This window comes from Somniosus microcephalus, unplaced genomic scaffold, assembly GCF_052327205.1.
Source record: "Somniosus microcephalus isolate GS21.2 unplaced genomic scaffold, FLI_Smic_1.0 unresolved_chr1, whole genome shotgun sequence".
Lineage (NCBI taxonomy): Eukaryota > Metazoa > Chordata > Chondrichthyes > Squaliformes > Somniosidae > Somniosus > Somniosus microcephalus.
In genome coordinates, this window is record NW_028225179.1 from 158,924,310 (window position 1) to 158,944,486 (window position 20,177).

The window sequence follows — 20,177 nt, forward strand, 5'->3', positions numbered from 1 at the left end:
CATAGATTTAAAATAACTGGCAAAAGAACCAGAGGTGAAATGAGGAGAAATGTTTACAGACGGAGGGTTGTTAAAATCTGGGACACACGACCCGACAGACTGGAGGAAGCAGATTCCATAGGAACTTTCAAAAGGCAATGGGACATGTACTTGAAGAGGACTCATTTTCAGGGTGATGGGGAAAAGCTGGGGGGTGGGAATAAATTGGACAGCTCTTTCAAAGAGCCGGCACAGGCATAACGGGCCAAATGGCCTCCTCCTGTGCTGTAAGGTTCTCTGATTCTAAGCTCAGCAAAGGTTACCGTACATAGAGATGGGATTGAATGAGCAGGACGCACTCACCTTGCTCACGGTTACTTTGGTCTCTTAACTTAAATGCAACGAGGGAGGAGTTTTTGAAAATTCCTTCCATGGCTGCTGCTCCTGGGCATTTCTCAATCCCAGATTATTTGAAACTGGCTCATTCTATGGCCACTGCTCCAAAGTCTCCTCAGTCACTAACCATCATCAAGTCAAAATGTACATTGCATCCCGTGGCTTCGCTAATGCAATGGGCCATGAAGCAGTCCTGCATTATATTTATCACACTAGATTCAGAACCACTTTGGTGTCCACTTGGTTGGTTGAAGGAGACATTAACATAACCTGCTTTCCCATTCCCTTCTCATCTCTTCACAGAGTAAAATGCCTGCCGCCTTATTCTGATCTGACGGTGTGTAGTTAATGGGGTAACTTTGCACTACCCACAGGATGAACATCTTTAATCTCCTGGGTGTCTTTGACATCCAGGGCCACATCATATCCTTCCTGTCTACTATCCCCGAATACTTACTTTTTTTTATTCATTCACAGAACGGGTTGTGGAAATCTGAAACTCTCTCCCTCAAAAGACTGTGGATGCCAGGATCAAACAAGTCAAAATTTCCAAGACTGAGACGGGTAGATTTTTGTTGGTTAAGGGCATCGAGGGATATGGAGCAAAGGCGGGTAAATGCAGTTGAGGTACAGATCAGCCATGATCGAACTGAATGGTGGAACAGGCTCGAAGGGCTGAATGGCCTCCTCCTGTTCCTGTGCACCATCCTCTGCAGTCAGCCATGTTTATAATATTCCCACAACACTGTAGTTTCCGAGTGCTACAGTAGCCTCATGTTTCAGAATTGCTTGTTCCTAATGCATTCAACATTCACGTCTATACAGCTTACTGTAGATGTTCCCATCTTTTGGGCCCCAGTTTACCCTTGTTAATGTTACCTGGTTCTTGTATATCACCCACCTGCTGTCTAGATTCCACTCTTTAATCAATGTCATGTGGGATCACATTTCCTCCTGGCCTTCTCCCTCCTATCCAATGGAAATGCTTCTTGCAGCTACTTCAACGTTCCTGACCAGTTCCATTGTTTTTATTTGGCCATCTCGCTCCCTTTGTTATCACAAGGAGAACGCCATTTACTTTTCAAAGTCCCGGTATTATTTTCGCAGCAGATTGACAGTTATTCATATTTGTGATTTTCTTTACAAACATCTTTTTCACCATAAACAGGAAGTTTAACAAAGGAAATTGCCTTGATTTTCTAGGCCATCCTTACATGGGAGGTTTCAGAGCCCTTACATGATTTCTTACATTGTCATTTAGCCCTTCCTGCTCCTCCAGTACCTTTTGTCATTTATCTTCAATGTGCACAGACCTATCTCTAGGTAACCAACTCCTCATCACTACCCACCTCCCAACAGCCAGAATCTCCCTGCACCTCACCAACTGCATCTTTGTCCTAACTGTGTCCTCTGGCTTCTGAACTACTTCTTCCTCCATGACTTGGTCTTCTGCATTAGGAGTTAGTGCTTGATCTAATTGAATGGTGGAACAGGCTCGAGGGGCTGAATGGCCGACTTCTCTTCCTATGTTCCTGTATCTGCACATTGTTGTGTCTTTCTCAGTGTCTTTACAAGTGTTCTTCCTGTCGTCAGTGCATCCTCTATTATCTTGTGTGCTCGGTTTCCTCCAGCACTTATTTCTGTTGTTTGCAAAAATCCCAGTCACAGCTCCCCAGTGACTCACCCTTAATATTGAGTACCAGCCCATCCACTTGACTAAACTTGACTCAATTAGTCCAATACTATCCACTCGCCTTTGCTGATTAGCTTTACAATCATTTCCTTCCATTAGTTCTCGTCCGGTCCTCTCAAAGGCCCAAAGCTTTTCCTTCAGGTTTTTGGCAGCTGAGATCAGCGAGTTGCTCCACACTTTACTATTGACTTTCATGCTGCAAAGTCGAGCCTTGTTTAGTCTGTTTGAGCTCTGCCAGCGGTCTGCTGTGTGTTAACATTTGTGTTTCTCTCTCTTTCAGGAGAGTACGCCCGAGGAGCAGAGGTACGACACGCTCTCCAAAAATAACTGAACAACATTATAAAGTAGGATATTGAAGAGTTTGTTTTATTTTCTGCTGTTCAATATTTCATATTTACATTATTAGTGAGGTGACTATCAGCCAAACATAGTGGAAGGCAGCCTGTCTCTGGGAGCATTTAAAGGACCCACCCAGTATAGAGTGTGGAGACCTGTAATGGACATTCTCAGCCCTGGTACGGAGGGCCTTTCCTGTTTTCTTACTTAACCCGTAAAATCCTCAATAAGTGTGTTCATCTTAAGAATACCCGACAAGAGTACAAGAATGTAAATATTATTCATACTGACTTCAAATAAAAAGGAAATGGAAGTATGTAATGTCTGATTCATGAATTATATAATGCAACTCTCAAATAATCAACTTTTTTAAAGCAATCGACCAATTTATTCAATTTATTAGTAAGAAACACTGATCTAAATCATTAACCTGTCACAGTGGGTTGTTTCATGGATTAAAACTGAAAAAATAATGCACAAGGATATTCACAACTGATATGGTTAAATCACCTTTGATCATCTCCTGACTCCCCAAAGTCTTTCCACCACCTACAAGGCACAAGTCAGGAGTGTGATGGAATAATCTCCACTTGCCTGGATGAGAGCAGCTCCAACAACACTCAAGAGGCTCAACACCATCCAGCACAAAGCAGCCCACTTGATTGATACCCCATCCACCACCTTAAACATTCACTCCCTCCACCATCGGCGCACCGTGACTGCAGTGTGTACCATCTACAAGAGACACTGCAGCAACTCGCCAAGTCGTCTTGAGCAGCACCTCCCAAACCCGCGATCTCTACCGCCTAGAAGGACAAGGGCAGCAGGCGCATGGGAACACCACCACCTCCAAGTTCCCCACCATCCTGACTTGGAAATATATCGGCCGTTCCTTCATTGTCGCTGAGTCAAAATCCTGGAACTCCCTCCCTAACAACACTGTGGGAGAACCTTCACCACACAGACTGCAGCGTTTGAAGAAGGCGGCTCAGCAACACCTTCAGGGCAGTTAGGGATGGGCAGTAAATGCTGGCCTTGCCAGCGACCCCCACATCCCAGGAACGAATAAAATTTCCAGAATAAAATTTCAACATGGAATGTTTGCACTTCTATGAAAAAAGAATAAGAAACGTACTTGAAGGGGGCGGAACACGAGGGAGGTTGAAAATATTTGTGAACCAAATGAAGTAAATCAGAAAGTAATGGTTCAATGATGTCAGAAATATGTTTTTTAAATCTAGATTTGGGGAGAGACAGAGATCTGTTTTTAAAAAATAAAAAAAAAAATGAAAAGAAACTTTGTCTGATTTCCGAGCGGCCTCCAGCGGGTGTTTGAAGAGCAGCTGGTTCGGTCGCTCAACGCGCCCACACTCCGCCCATTTGTATCTGAAAATTACAATCCGGGTCCTTTGTACTTCATGGGTCCCTGGTTTGTAAATGACGTCGTTTCCCCCTGATACTTGCTCTTGAGTCAGTACAAAGAAGGTTCACTCGGTTAATCCCGGGGATGAGGGGGTGGTCATATGAGGAGAGGTTGAGTAGATTGGGACTCTACTCATTGGAATTCAGAAGAATGAGAGGCGATCTTATTGAAACATATAAGATTGTGAAGGGGCTTGATCGGGTGGATGCGGTGAGGATGTTCCCAATGATGGGTGAAACTAGAACTAGGGGGCATAATCTTAAAATAAGGGGCTGCTATTTCAAAACTGAGATGAGGAGAAACTTCTTCACTCAGAGGGTGGTAGGTTTGTGGAATTTGCTGCCCCAGAAAGCTGTGGAAGCTACATCATTAAATAAATTTAAAACAGAAATAGGTAGTTTCGTAGAAGTAAAGGGAATTAAGGGTTACGGGGAGCGGGCAGGAAATTGGACATGAGTCTAGGTTCGGAATGGTCATGGCCCTGTGGGTAGTGGAGTGGGCCCAGGGGCCGTGTAGCCTGGTTCTGCTCCTACTGTGTTCTAATTCTGTGTTAGATTTCAGGAGATGGTTTTATTCCTGTTCCTGGCTGGGGTGGAGATCGCCTTTACAGAAGGTAAGTACTGTAGAAAATATAGGGACAGAGTGCTCTCCTGGAAGAATTTCGATCGCTTAGATGGGTCGGAGAGGAATTTCCCAGATTTTTTTCTCCCAAATTGGCCATTGGGTCTTTTATCTGGTTTTTCGCCTCTCCCGGGAGATCACATGGGTCCGGGTGGATGAAGAGTGATAGAAGATTTGAGGTTAGGATCAGATCAGCCATGATCTTGTTGAATGGTGGAGCAGGCTCGAGGGGCCGATTGGCCTACTCCTGCTCCTATTTCTTATGTTCTTATGAAACAGACGGGCGTTCCCACTGCCCATCTCAGGACCCTACCCAAGGTGGCGATGGCTGAAGCTCCAGTGTAAACTTTAGTGCCATTTCCAGGCGACTCTCACTCCGGTTACACCAGGCAGGGGCTCTTAAAATCAGCCCCATTAGTTCAGGATAGGAACAGGAAGAGGCCATTCAGCCCCTCGAGCCTGTTCCACCATTCAATGAGATCATGGCTGATCTGTGACCTAACTCCATACACCCGCCTTTGGCCCATATCGCTTAATACCTTTGGTTAACAAAAATCTATCAATCTCAGGTTGAAAATTAACAATTGACACAGCATGAATTGCGGTTTGCAGAAGAGATTTCCAAAATTCTACCACCCTTTGTGTGTAGAAGTGTTTCCTAATTTCACTCCTCAAAGGTCTGGCTCTGTTTTTTAGACTCTGTCCACTAGTCCTGGACTCCCCAAGCAGCAGGAATAATTTCTCTCCATCTACCCTCTACCCTATCAGTTCCCCTTAATATCTTGAAAACTTCGATTAAATCACCGATTAACTTTCTAAATTCCAGGGATGGGTAAAGTAAGGATCCAGAGTCTGGAGCAAGGTGCAAATAAAACAAACAACATGTTTAGTTCATGCTTCTGGGATGTAATTAAGCCCCGAATCGCTGTGTGTTTAATAAATGCCGCTTCTATTGTGCAGTTTAATAACAGCACTGGGCAGCAGAGGTGTTGCACTAATTCATCTCAAACACCGCCATGTAGCGCCACCTTCCGCCTGTGGAGTAACATTACAGGCAGGAAGGTCACCGGGTTCCTGCAGCTCACAGCTCATTCCACCCAGTCAGTTCCTCTCTACAATTCACCATCCATTGGTTTCTTCTCTCCCCCTCCTTCTATTCCCCAGCCCTACACAGGCCCTTGCTGATCTTTCAGTTCCCAGTTCCGATGCAGGGTGTATTCCCGGAATGTTAACCTGTCTTCTCTCTCCACAGGTGATGACCTTGTCCACTCTCTATTCTAAACACTCCACACGCTTGAATGTTCTGACCATTTCCATCCCCTGGGTTTTCCCATGTTTCTGACACTCCCTCCTGTTCCCTTTTGATTTCACTTCTATCTGGTGCCCCTTTTACTTTTTCCTTCCCTCGGGTATTATTTAATTTGCCGTGTCTCGGATGGTCCCTTTGTCATGTCCTTCCCACTGGTGTTCTATCTCACCCCAGTTCCTCTCCCCTGCCCCTCTTTACCTTTAACTTCCCAGCTGGAGTCTGTGGTTCCCTTGGTGTATTTCTGCCCGTGTTTTAATTCTCCTCTGTCTCTGGGCCCCGATGATTCTCGATGTTCTTGAGGTTTTTATTTAATTTTACAGGAGTCTCTGGAGCAGTTGCCACGAGTTTGTTCCCCTGCACCGATGAAACAAACAAATCTCACCAACAAGACATTGTCACTGGGTTGTAGCCGCCCTGACCTCAGGTGACATTTGGACCATCCGCACCACCTGTGACTGAGACCGACGCCCATCAGTTTGCAGCTGGCAGAAGGCAGGGTGAAATTATGGGATGGACCTGTCAGTGACCTTTAACCCCGCAGATTGTCAGCGGGGCGGAGTTTTTCCCGCCGTCATTCGATCCCGGATTGAAGAAGGGAAAGATTCTCTCAGTGAAAGTGTGGGTGAAAGTGTGGAGATGGGACATGTTGTCTGCATTGTAAAATGTCACCTGTCCGCCCTCATAGTCCAGGTACAGCCCGATCTTCCGGGGCTTCACACTCGGAGTGAGGGGGAGGTGTCGGCTAAATAGACACTTCCGAGAAACAGCCCCACAGTCCAGTATCCGGTCTCGGGTCTCAGGTCGATTTCCCCTTTCCTCCCGGCAGACTCTCGGGCCACTCCCACAACCCACAGTCTTGTTTCCCACCTCCACCTCCCAGTAGTGTCTCCCTGATGTGAATCCCTCCGATCCCAGGACACAGGCCCCGCGATCAAACCTCTCCGGGGTGTCAGGTAGCGGCTGCCGTTTGTCTCCGAGTCTCACAATGGTCCGGTCCCCAGACAGGATGAGCCGGGGATTCGCTGTGTTCGGATCCACAGTCAGAGAGGCTGGAGCTGGGGGAAAGTTAAAATAACACAGTCAGTGATTCAGTTTCTTGCTGTGATTTATTCAAACTCTTTCCTTTTTAAAGTGCCCACTCGGGCTCTGGGTTGTGTTCATGGAATCTGCTGTCACTCCAGGGTTTACACCCGGGGGTCGATTTACGTCGTTTTCGGCCCCAAATCAGCGCTGTAGCGGAAGCAGCGCCCGGAGATAAAGACCCCAGAACCACAGGAGACAGCGGGGGAGGGGAGAAACAGTGTGGGGTGGGGAGAGAGAGCGGGAGGGGAGAAAGAGCGGGGGAGGAGAGAGATAGCGGGGGGAGGGTAGAGGGGGAGGGGAGTGAGTGGGGGGAGTGAGAGCGGAGGGAGATAGCGGGGGGAGGGGGAGAGAGTGAGAGGGGAGAGAGAGTGGGGGGAGTGGGTGCAGGAAGACTTTCCCGGACACTAGAGAAATGACCCAATCCAATTACCGGTTGGACCAGAACCATGGAATCTTACATCACAGAAGGAGCCCGTTCCACCCATTGTGCCTGTGCCGGCTCTTTGAAAGCTCTGTCCCATTCAGTCCCACACCCCAGCTTTTAGTTCTCTTCAATGACATGTCCAATTGCCTGATGAAAGTTCCTGTGGAATCTGCTTCCTCCACCCTGTCCGTTAGTGCATTCCAGATGATAACAACCCTCTAGTTCTTTTGCCAATTACATTGAATCTGTGTCCGCTTGTTCCTGACCCACATGCGAGAGGAGACAGTTCCTCCTTACCCACTCCATCAAAACCCCTCATGATTTTAAATACCTCTGTTCAATCTCCCCTTAACTTTCTCCGCCAGAATGAGAACAATCCCAGCTTCGCCAGTCTCTCCACATCGTCCCTGGTATTATCCTGTTAAACCTCTTCTTTACCTTTTCCAAGAAAGGTCCAGGAGGATGAGGAGGGGTAATACGCTATACTCGCTGTCATAGAGCATGACATTTGTGACCTTTATTGGGGCCACTTTGGTGACCGGGATGAAAATCTGGTTAGTGTGGTTCAAACATGCAGTTGCGGGGAAATGTCCAGGAATTTCAGAAGTGATCGCACGTTCAAGGACTTTGTAGAAGAAAGTAAGGTTGGAGATCAAGTGCAAGGACAGAGGGATAGAGGGTGGGTAATTTTGAGGAAGGGTGTGATGACATTGGATTTGAAAAGGAACTGGATAGGACGTGAGGAGAGGGAACCATTTACAATGTGAGCTAACAGGAAACCAGGAAGAGAAGTTGGGTGGGCAGCAGTTTAGTGGGAATGGGGTCAATGGAGCAGGAGGTGGGTCCAGCAGAGAATACAATCTCAGTAAGACAGGCAGCCTGGCTTCTGATTGGTTACTGGCACCGTGGGTATGTAAAATAAAGAGAATAATGCAGCGAGAGAATAAAAATAAAAATACCAAACATTGAACCGAATGTTGATGTTTTATTCAGTAGGAACATTGATATAAAATATCAGAACATACATTGATGTGAATTTCAGAACTGAAGTAAGAACTGTGAATAACTCAAAGCAATTCAGAGAAAGTGGGTCAGCCCCGGATCGCCCATCAAATCCTCCTTCAGTTCCCTGCGGTGTTACCGTATTTACTCTGACAGTGATACAAAATTATATAATCGCACAATAAAAGACGATTCCTAACTCCCTGTCATGAACTAACACTAAATTGTCACTAAATTGGCCTCTTCGGTTCCTAGCACTGTTACCGTATTTACTCTTACGCTGTTGCAACATTATATATCGCACATTAACATTCCTAATCCCGAATAAAAACAGAAAATGTTGGAAACATTCAGCAATTCAGGCAGCATCGGTGACCTTTCGTCGGAACTGAAAAGTGTTGGAGATTTAACAATCTGTAAACAAGTACAGAGCCAGGGGAAGGGGGGAGGGGCGGGCGCGCTGGGAAATAACAACCGGGAGGGTCTGTGATAGGGTGGGGGGCAGGAGTGAATAAATGTCAAAAGGGATGATGGTGCAAAGCAAAAGCGGGTGGTAATGGGACAAGTAAAGAGACAAAAGGTGGGTCCAGAGGAGGTGTGAATGGTTCCAGCAGAATGGTGACGGTGGTTATGATCTGAAGTTCTTGAACTCAGTGTTGAGGCCGGAAGCTGTAAAGTTCCTAATGGCAAGATTCCTAATCCCTGTCATGATGAACTAACGCTACATTATCAGATGCTGCCTGACCTGCTGAGTGTTTCCAGCATTTTCTGTTGTTATTTCAGATTTCCAGCATCCGCAGTATTTTGCTGTTGTATTAGTGTTTGGTTCACTGCCACTTCTCTCCTCGGAATGCCCACCTTGAAGAAGTTCTGCTCTTCTCTCCGACGGGATTCCGTTTGTCTCTTCAACCTTGTTCATCTTCATTGCTTTCGGTTTCCCTTCCCGTGTTTGATCAGGTATCTGCCAAGACTCGTTTTCACAGCCACATCTCTTTCCTCAGCAACTGTCTCCGGTTCCGACTTATTCCACGTGGATTCCGACTGAAATTCCACCCTTCGTGTTTCGGATCCCCCCAGGATTACAGATATCTCCGAGATATTCAGCGTTCCTCGAACTACTGCTCTCGCCACATCCTGAGCTCCACGCTCAACGCCATGTGTCGCCACATCAACACTCTCGCCCTCTCCCTTCAGCAGCACCGACGCACTCTATCTCAAAGCTGTCCTGGTCCACAGTTCCATTTCATCCTTCGCCTCATCCGGCGCTTCAACAAAAAACTTGTTTTCTTCCTTTCTGATGTCAAGGATCGCGAGCTTCAAGAACTCTTGGACACCAGCGCCTCTCCGGAACCTTCTTCCCCTTCACTTCCCTCTGACCCCATCCCTTCTTCCAATCTCACCCCCTGCTGTGTTTTCACTCTCCCCTCTGACCTTCCCCTCTCTGACCCCGAGCGAGGGAGGCTGCCTGGCCTGCTGAGTGTTTCCACCATTTCCTGTTGTTACTACATTATCAGAGCTGCTCATAAGCGGCCGTTTGGAAGAGACAGGCGAGTAGATGTCATGTTAGAGTCAAAGGCGGGAGTTAACAGTGAACTCAGGAAACGGGAGTGTGAAATATATAAGGACACATTTGAGATGGAAAGTCCGGCTCTCTCAAGCGATCTTACAGAGCTCCGTGACCCTATGAGCCTCTGTCCAGTCTAACCAGGTCCGCAGAGAGAGTTGAGCGACACACATTTTGCCCCGCAGAGTGAATGCCATCGCGATATTCACCAGAAGAACCGACACACCAGGAGTGCAGCAGACTGGAGTTGACTTGCCCAAGACAGAGCCTTGAGACCAAGACTGACAGCGATCCTGTTCAGTTCCCGAGTTCTCCAATCACTTGTTCTCCACCATTACTCGACTGAACTCGCTCTGTGGGCACAACAATGCCTTGGTGTCAATCATATTGGTTTATGTCGGGCAATTCAAAGCTCGCTAAATACTGCAGCATATATCAAACCCTACACATTAATGGCGAATCCTAATGTGTGTATATTTCCCACATGATTGTGGATATTAATGTGACATTTTCTAGCTAATCTTTCCCAATGAGGGCCCTGGAACGTGTAATCAAACAATGGGATTGAATGAAATCAATTTTGAGAAGGTGGATTTGATCAGGTCCAAGTGTAAGAATACATAAGAATCAGAGGATGATACAGCACAGAAGGAGGCCATTCGGCCCATCGTGCCTGTGAACCTTCAGAGACAGTCACCGCTTCTTGGGCCGTTTTTAATGGGGATTCTTTCCTGCAGCACTGATATCCTGCCAGCAGGTGGCAGTAATGCACTTTGTAACAATGACAGACTTGCGATCAAACAGCGTCTCAGGGACTGGGAGGGCAGCACTGCCTGAGATGTGAATCCACAGACCCAAAATACCCGACACACAGTTTGAGTAACTCCAGAATCTTTTCTATTTCCGAAAACAAACTTCATTTACTCAAACATATACGAAACAAGCTCCAAATACACTCTGTACAGTATAAAGTCATCTTGGATTTCAAGCCTCACTTTCAATGCATCAATGCTCTCAACTTCAACCACCCAATGAGGCAGCGAGTTCCACATTCTCACCAATCCCCATGTAAAGAAATTCCTCCTAATATTGGAGGAAAGTTGACACTCCAAGTCCTTCCAGCATTAGTTGATGTTTTTCTCTGGGCCAGTGTCCCTGGGAAGGATCCATTGAGCGCAGAGGCCTGTGTTATGGAGTTTCCTGGGAGGACCCGGTCTCGACAGAAAATCCACTGCATCTTCACATAAGACCATAAGAAATAGGAGCAGGAGTCGGCCATTTGGCCCTTCGAGCCTGCTCAATATGATCATGGCTGATCTTCTACCTCATCTCCATTTTCCTGCACTATCCCCGTATCCCTTGATTCCATTAATATTCAAAAATCTATCGATCTCTGTCTTGAATATACTCAATGACTGAGCCTCCACAGCCCTCTGGGGTAGAGAATTCCAAAGATTCCGAAGAAATTTCTCATCATCTCAGTCCTAAATGGCCGACCCCTTATTCTGAGACTGTGACCCCTGGTTCTAGACTCCCCAGCCAGGGGAAACATCCTCCCTGCATCTACCCTGTCAAGCCCTGTAAGAATTTTGTGTTCCAATGAGATCACTTCTCATTCTTCTAAACTCTAGAGAATATAGGCCCAGTCTACTCAATCTCCCCTCATAGGACAATCCCCCATCCCAGGAACCAGTCTGGTGAACCTTCGTTTATTCCCTCTATGACAAGTATATCCTCCCTTAGTTAAGGAGAACAAAACTGTACACAATACTCCAGGTGTGGTCTCACCAGGGCCCTATATAATTGCAGTAAGACGTCTTTACTCTTATACTCAAATCCTCTTGTAATAAAGGCCAACATACCATTTGCTTTCCTAGTTGCTTGCTGTACCTGCATGTTAACTTTCAGTGATTCGTGTACAAGGACACCCAGGTCCTCTGAACACCAGCATTTCCCAATCTTTCACCATTTAAAAAATACTCTGCTTTTCTATTTTTCCTACCTAGGTGGATAACTTCACATTTCTCCATATTATATTCCATTTACCATGTTTTTGCCCTCTCACTTAGACTGTCTATATCCCCTTAAAGCCTCCTTACATCCTCCTCACAACTTACATTCCCACCTAGCTTTGTATCATCAGCAAACTTGGATATGTTACATTTGGTCTCCTCATCCAAATCATTGATGTAGATTGTGAATAGCTGAGGCCCAAGCACTGATCCTTGCGGTACCCCACTAGTTACAGCCTGCCAACCCAAAAATGATCCGTTTATTCCTACACTCTGTTTTCTGCCCGTTAACCAATCCTCAATCCATGCTAGTATATTACCCCAAATCCCATGAGCCCTAAATTTGTTTAATAACCTCTTCTGTGGCACCTTATCGAATGTCTTCTGAAAATCCAAACACACCACATCCACTGGTTCCCCCTTATCTATTCTACTGGTTACAACCTCAAAAAAAACTCGAACAGATTTGTCAAAGACGATTTCCCTTTCATTAATCCCTGTTGACTCTGCCCAATCCTATCATTATTTTCTAAGTGCCCCGTTACCACGGCCTCAATAATAGATTCTAGCATTGTCCCCGCTACTGATGTCAGGCTAACTGGGCTGTAGTTCCCCGTTTTCTCTCTCCCTCCTTTCCTAAATAGTGGGGTTACATTTGCTTCCTTCCAAGGCGCTATATAAATGCAACTCTTTCTTTCTAGCCGATAAAATCGATCCTCAATGCTTCAATCCCTCTAAAGATTTTCTCTGTACCTGTCATCTAAAGTCACTCCTTGACATTTGTGGCACTTTGTGTTTTAGGGTGAGCGGCTGCAATCATTAACACAATTCAGTTTATGGATCTCTATCTCATACCGTGTGTCACCAGAGGGTTTGTAGTCGGCAGTGAGTTCGGTCTGGAGCAAAGTGCCCTGGAATCTCGATCCCCGCCCATCTCCGCCTCCTCCCTCCCTCTCCCTCCCCCCCACTGTCAACACCCCAGGAACCTTCACCCTCCCGGCCAGGGTTCAATTATTCCCCTCCGTGCTCTGATAGGCTGAAATCGCTGAACTGCGGATGTTCGGCAGCAGAAAAACATCGAAACTGAAAGCGGTTTGAATCAGGAAGTGCTGAGGGTGAACATGGCTTCCAGACACCAGGCCGAGAGTTGGACCGAGGATTTAATTTGTCCCATTTGTCTGGATTTCTTCACCGATCCGGTAATACTGGAGTGTGACCACAACTTCTGCCGCTCCTGTATCACACAGTGTTGGGAAAAGAAGGAGACAAACTCCTGCCCGGAATGTAGAGAGCAGTTTCCGGAAATAAACTTCAAGATAAATCGGGCCTTAGTGAATCTGGCCGAGAAAGCTCGAAAATTAGCCCTGAATCCGAAAGAGAAGGAAAGTAAACTTCACTGTGAGGAACATCAGGAAGAACTGAAGCTGTTTTGTGAAACTGACAAGAAATTGATCTGTTACACTTGTAGAGATGCGCGGGAACACAGAGAGCACCGCTTCATGCCCATTAAAGAAGCTGTTGGAATCTACAAGGTAAAAGGGAGCAGATTTGATCACCTGATTATTTTATCACATTTTCATGGTCTAACTTTTTTATTCTGTGATTTTCTCTCCCAATCCCAGGATCAGCTGAAATCTTCCTTAGATTCTCTCACAGAGAAGAAATCGGCAGTTCTAGAAACGGAATTAAAACAGAAACAGCGGATTTCCGCAGTTAGGGTAAGATCTCCCTGTGCTGATTTTCAGGGATCTCGGTTAGTTTTGTTCCCTTTATCGCGGTACATTAATTATGTTTCACATTTCATTTGGTAGGAACAGTCGAGCAGTCTGCAGACCCGCATCACATCCGAGTTCACTAAAATGCACCAGATTCTCAGTGAGAAAGAGCAGCGTTTAATCAGAGATCTCAGGGAACAAGAGGGGGAGATTCTAGAAACAATGGAGAAAAACCTCCGAGAAATTCAAGAGAATTTAAATTCTATTCAGGAGAAACTCTCAAAGTTGCAGAAACAGATGGAGCAAAAAGACGGGCTGACATTTCTGAAGGTGAGGATTATATTGCGGGTCAGTTCAGTGAAACTTCACACAGTCACAAAATAACTGATGATAACTGAAATAAATGCAGCATTTGCTGAATAATTCGGAACTGATTGAAGCCGATTGTTTTGTCTATTCCGGGGCGGTTCTGTTGTCACTGAACTAACCGGCTCCCGCACTGTCCGCAGATTCCCGGGAATGCCTGCAACCTCCCGGGAATGAGTTGCCGTGATCTTGATATTTTGCTTGTAATTATTTCCGTGTTGCGCAAGTTTAATATTTTCCTGGCACTCAGATTGCAATCCAGTTACAGTTCCATGTTGTGAGTGTGTGGGTGTGTCTGGTGCGGTGTGTGTGAGAGTCACTGTGCCTGTGAGTGACACTGATGTTGAGTTCCAGTATCTGACACATAAATCAGGCTTTTCAACTACTTACAATCATAGAATCCCACAGCACAAAAGGCCCATTGTGCCTGTGCCGGCTCTTTGAAAGAGCTGTGCAATTAGACCCACTCCCCCCTGCTCTTTCCCCACAGCCCTGCAATTTTTTCATTTTCAAGTCTATATCACTTTGGAACCTGCTTCCTCCAGCCTGTCAGTCAGTGCGTTCCAGATCATCACAAGTCATTGTCAACAAATCCCCACTCTCTTATTTGCCAATTATCTCAGCGATTTGTGAATGTGATCCCCCAGGTCTCTCTGTTCCTGCACCCCATTTAAAATTGTACCATTTAGTTTATTTTGCCTCTCCTCATTCTTCCTTCCAAAATGCTTCACTTCACACTTCTCTGTGTTAAATTCTACCTGCCCTGTGTCTGCTCATTTCACCAGCCTGTCTGTGTCCTCCTGAAGTCTTTTACTATCCTCCTCACTGTGTTTTATTTATTTCAGGAGGAAGCTTGTCGGAAGAGGAGGTAGGACATGCTCTTTACTGAAACTCTGCACAGTTTGGTAAAATAACTCAAAGTGTTAAATGTCGATTTATAACATCAACTCTTCAATATTTACAGGATTAGTGAGGAAGGTCAAGTACTGTCAGTAGCAGATGGCGCCCTGTCTATCGGAAAGTTCAAAGGCCCTTTACAGTACACAGCGTGGAGAGAAATGATAGACACCATTAACCCCGGTAAAACTCTTATATTCCTTTTCCTGATTTATAAATCCAGATGAGAAGAGACTGAACGGGATCCCAGACCCCAGATTAAATGATCACTGATGTCCGTGTCTAGTCTGGAATTCAGGAGTCTTTGCTCTGGATAAGGGAGGGCTTGTGGTGATCTTATTGAATTATTCAAGATCCTAAACCGCAGAGAGAAGATAAACATCCACAGGTTTAACACAGTCACAGAGTCTATAACAATGTAGGGATAGTCTCAAACTGAGAAAAGGGAGGGTGAAAAGGCAGTTTGGATTGAGCGAGGTTGGGTTTTTGAGTGACCCCATTGATCGGGCAGGCAGTGAGTCAGTGAGCCCACTGCTCGCTCCATGAAATTGGTCAGAGGCCCAATCCATTCTCAAGGTTGGGCTTCAGGACAATATTGCTGGCGAGTTGCCCACGGATTTGGAGCATGGGAAGGTGCTCGGTGATCCTTGAGGAGGGAGGCGGGAGACAGGAAATCCGCCAAATCCTCCCCGGAGGCAAGTGAGCAGGAGCTGTTTAAAGGTGGGCGGAGGGGAGGCAGGAAAATACGGTGGGCGGCTGGAAAACCAAGGATCGACCAGCAGCAGGCAGGATAATTCATGCACCTCCTGACAACAGAGAAACTGTTTCGAAATAGTAAAGTAAAGGAACAACGAGTTTTGATATCGCGCCTTTCACGACCTCAGGACGTCCCAAAGTGCTTTACAGCCAATGAAGAGTTTTTAAAGTGTAGTCACTGTTGTAATGTAGGAAACGCCACAACCAATTTCTGCACAGCAAGCTCCCACAAACAGCAATGTGATAATGACCAGATGAACAGTTTTGGTGATGTTGGTTGAGGGACAAATATTGGCCAGGACACCGGAGAGAACGAACTCCTTGCGCTGGATTCCTATTTTGCGGCTGCGACACCATATCCCGGCGGGCATTGGTGGGAACCAGGTGGGAAGCACTGCGTGTGATTTTTGCCTCATTACTGCTCCGTTTACACTTTAAATCCGGGCGATAGTGAGACGTAAATCACTCCCAAATACTTTATGCGGAGGGTATGGAAAGTAAGGGAGGCAGAGTTGTCTGAGGGTATCAGCAGCTTCAAGAGAGAGTTTGATAAGAAGCTGGCAAAAAACTATAAACCCAAATAGGACTGAGCTGCCTGGGCTTGGAGAGTGGGGTTGTGAGGGCTGAGGAGAGGGGAGGTCTAATTTGGACCCCCTGCCCTATATCACAGCAGAAAATACACTTCAAAAGTAATACATTGTGTGAAGTGCTTTGAGACATTTGTCAGGAACATTAGAAATGTCAGTTTCTCCTTCAGATGTAATTGCAGTGTATTTATTTCCAACACATCCCTTATGCTGGACTCTGTCTTACCCGTGAAATATTTTACTCACAACAGTACTTTCCTTGTGGTCTTTGAAAACAGCTGCTTAAACCCGAGTTTAGAACCACGCTAGAAAGTCATCGTATCATCTTTGAAAGCAGTTTCACACAAGGAAGATGGTTGTGGTGATTGAAGGTCAATCCTCACAGCCCCAGGACATCGCTGCAGGTGTTCCTCAGGGCAGTGTCTCAGCTCAACCATCTTCAGCTAATTAATCAATGACCTTCCCTCCAACATAAGGTCAGAAATGGGGATGTTTGCTGATGACTGCACAGTGTTCACTCCGCTTCCCCACCCCCTCTACCTCCCCCTCCTCCTCCCCCCCCTCTCTCTCCCCTCCCCTCTCTCTCTCCCCTCCACCTCCCCTCTCTCCCCTTCCCCCCCTCTCTCGCTCTCCTCCCCCTCTCTCGCTCTCCTCCCCCTCTCTCTCTCTCTCTCCTCCTCACTCCACTCCCACTCTCCATCTGTCTCCCCTCCCCCTCTCTCCTCCCCCTCCCATCTCTCTCTCCCCTCCACCTCCCCTCTCTCTCTCCCCTCCACCTCCCCTCTCTCCCCTTCCCCCCTCTCTTGCTCTCCTCCCCCTCTCTCTCTCTCTCTCCTCCCCCTCACTCCACTCCCACTCTCCATCTGTCTCCCCTCCCCCTCCTCTCTCTCCCCTCCCCTTCCCCTCCCCTCCCTCTCTCCCCTCCCCCTCCCCTCCTCTCCCCTCTCTCCTCCCCCTCCCCTCTCTCTCTCCTCCCCCTCCCCTCTCTCTCTCCTCCCCCTCCCCTCTCTCTCTCCTCCCCCTCCCCTCTCTCTCTCCTCCCCCTCCCCTCTCTCTCTCCTCCCCCTCCCCTCCCCTCTCTCTCTCCTCCCCCTCCCCTCCCCTCTCTCTCTCCTCCCCTCCCCTCTCTCTCTCCTCCCCCCCTCTCTCCTCCCCCTCCCCTCTCTCTCTCCTCCCCCTCCCCTCTCTCTCTCCTCCCCCTCCCCTCTCTCTCTCCTCCCCCTGCCCTCCCCTCCTCTCTCTCTCCTCCCCCCTCTCTCTCTCCTCCCCCTCCCCTCTCTCTCTCCTCCCCCTCCCCTCTCTCCTCCCCCTCCCCACTCTCTCTCCTCCCCCTCCCCTCTCTCTCTCCTCCCCCTCCCCTCTCCTCCCCCTCCCCTCTCTCTCTCCTCCCCCTCCCCTCTCTGTCTCTCCTCCCCCTCCCCTCTCTCTCTCCTCCCCCTCCCCTCTCTCTCTCCTCCCCCTCCCCTCTCTGTCTCTCCTCCCCTCCCATCTCTCTCTCTCCTCCCCCTCCCCTCTCTCTCTCCTCCCCCTCCCCTCTCTCTCTCCTCCCCCTCCCCTCTCTCTCACCTCCCCCTCCCCTCTCTCTCTCTCCTCCCCTCCCCTCTCTCTCACCTCCCCCTCCCCTCTCTCTCTCCTCCCCCTCCCCTCTCTCTCTCCTCCCCCTCCCCTCTCTCTCTCCTCCCCCTCCCCTCTCTCTCTCCTCCCCTCTCTCTCTCCTCCCCTCTCTCTCTCCTCCACCTCCGCTCTCTCTCTCCTCCCTCTCCCCTCTCTCTCTCCTCCCCTTCCCTCTCTCTCTCCTCCCCCTCCCCTCTCTCCTCCCCCTCCCCCTCTCCTGCCCCTCCCCTCTCTCTCCTCCCCCTCCCCTCTCTCCTTCCCCTCCCCTCTCTCTCCCCTCCCCCTCCCCTCTCTCTCCCCTCCCCCTCCCCCCTCTCTCCCCTCCCCCTCCCCTCTCTCTCCCCTCCCCCTCCCCTCTCTCTCCCCTCCCCTCCCCTCTCTCTCCCCTCCCCCTCCCCTCTCTCTCTCCTACCCCTCCCCTCTCTCTCCTCCCCCTCGCCACTCTCTCTCACCTCCCCCTCCCTGTCTCCTCCCCCTCCCCTCTCTCTCTCTCCTCCCCGTCCCCTCTCTCTCTCCTCGCCCCCTCCCCGCTCTCTCACCTCCCCCTCCCCTCTCTCTCACCTCCCCCTCCCCTCTCTCTCCTCCCCTCTCTCTCCTCCCCTCCCCTCTCTCTCACCTCCCCCTCCCCTCTCTCTCTCTCCTCCCCCTCCTCTCTCTCTCCTCCCTCTCCCCTCTCTCTCTCCTCCCCCTCCCCTCTCTCTCTCTCCTCCCCCTCCCCTCTCTCCTCCACCTCCCCTCTCTCTCTCCTCCCCCTCCCCTCTCTCTCTCCTCCCCCTCCCATCTCTCTCTCTCCTCCCCCTTCCTCTCTCTCTCCTCCCCCTCCCCTCTCTCCTCCCCCTCCCCTCTCTCTCCTCCCCTCCCCTCTCCTCCCGCTCCCCTCTCTCTCTCCTCCCCTTCCCCTCTCTCCTCCCCTCCCCTCTCTCTTCCCCCTCCCCTCTCTCTCTCTCCTCTCCTCTCTCTCCCCTCTCTCTCCTCCCCTTCCCCTCTCTCTCATCCCCCTCCCCCCTCTCTCTCCTCCCCTCTCTCCTCCCCCTCCCCTCTCCTCCCCCTCCCCTCTCTCTCTCCTCCCCCTCCCCTCTCTCTCTCCTCCCCCTCCCCTCACTCTCTCCTCCCCCTCCCCTCACTCTCTCCTCCCCCTCCCCTCACTCTCTCCTCCCCCTCCCCTCTCTCTCTCTCTTCCCCCTCCCCTCTCTCTCTCCTCCCTCTCCCCTCTCTCTCTCTCCTCCCCTCTCTCTCCTCCTCCTCCCCTCTCTCTCTCCTCCCCCTCCCCTCTCTCTCTCCACCCTCTCCCCTCTCTCTCTCCTCCTCCTCCCCTCTCTCTCTCCTCCCCCTCCCCTCTCTCTCTCCTCCCTCTCCCCTCTCTCTCTCCTCCCCTCTCTCTCTCCTCCCCCTCCCCTCTCTCTCTACTCCCCCTCCCCTCCCCCTCTCCTCCCCCTCCCCTCTCCTCCCCCTCCCCTCTCTCTCTCCTCCCCCTCCCCTCTCTCTCTCCTCCCCCTCTCTCTCTCTCCTCCCCCTCCCCTCTCTCTCTCACCTCCCCCTCCCCTCTCTCTCTCCTCCCCCTCCCCTCTCTCTCTCCTCCCCCTCCCCTCTCTCTCTCCTCCCCCACCCCTCTCTCTCTCCTCCCCCTCCCCTCTCTCTCTCCTCCCCCTCCCCTCTCTCCTTCCCCACCCCTCTCTCTCTCCTGCCCCTCCCCTCTCTCTCACCTCCCCCTCCCCCCTCTCTCTCCTCCCCCTCCCCCCCTCTCTCTCCTCCCCCTCCCCCCCTCTCTCTCCTCCCCCTCCCCCCTCTCTCTCCTCCCCCTCCCCTCTCTCTCTCTCCTCCCCTCTCTCTCTCCTCCCCTCTCTCTCTCCTCCCCTCTCTCTCTCTCCCCCTCCCCCCCTCTCTCTCCCCTCCCCCTCCCCTCTCTCTCCCCTCCCCCCCCTCCCCTCTCTCTCCCCCCCTCCCCTCTCTCTCTCCTCCCCCTCCCCTACCTCTCTCCTCCCCCTCCCCTCTCTCTCCTCCCCTCCCCTCTCTCTCCCCTCCCCTCTCTCTCTCTCCCCTCCCCCTCCCCTCTCTCTCCCCTCCCCCTCCCCTCTCTCTCCCCTCCCCCTCCCCTCTCTCTCCCCTCCCCCTCCCCTCTCTCTCCCCTCCCCCTCCCCTCTCTCTCCTCCCCCTCCCCACTCTCTCTCACCTCCCCCTCCCTCTCTCCTCCCCCTCCCCTCTCTCTCTCTCCTCCCCGTCCCCTCTCTCTCTCCTCCCCCTCCCCGCTCTCTCACCTCCCCCTCCCCTCTCTCTCACCTCCCCCCTCTCTCCTCCCCTCTCTCTCCTCCCCTCCCCTCTCTCTCACCTCCCCCTCCCCTCTCTCTCTCTCCTCCCCCTCCTCTCTCTCTCCTCCCTCTCCCCTCCTCTCTCTCTCCTCCC

General features: G+C 49.9%; 1 pseudogene across 1 annotated transcript in view; it reads left to right on the forward strand.

Annotated features, from left to right (window-relative positions):
• Positions 1–12,782: 12,782 nt before the first annotated feature.
• The window catches only part of LOC147096362 (nuclear factor 7, ovary-like), an 88,856-nt pseudogene continuing 81,461 nt past the window's right edge, over positions 12,783–20,177 (forward strand). The window contains exons 1-4 of the transcript XR_015074900.1: positions 12,783–13,374; positions 13,465–13,560; positions 13,654–13,887; positions 14,769–15,003. The product of XR_015074900.1 is annotated as a nuclear factor 7, ovary-like (transcript). The remainder of the gene's footprint in view (positions 13,375–13,464; positions 13,561–13,653; positions 13,888–14,768; positions 15,004–20,177) is intronic.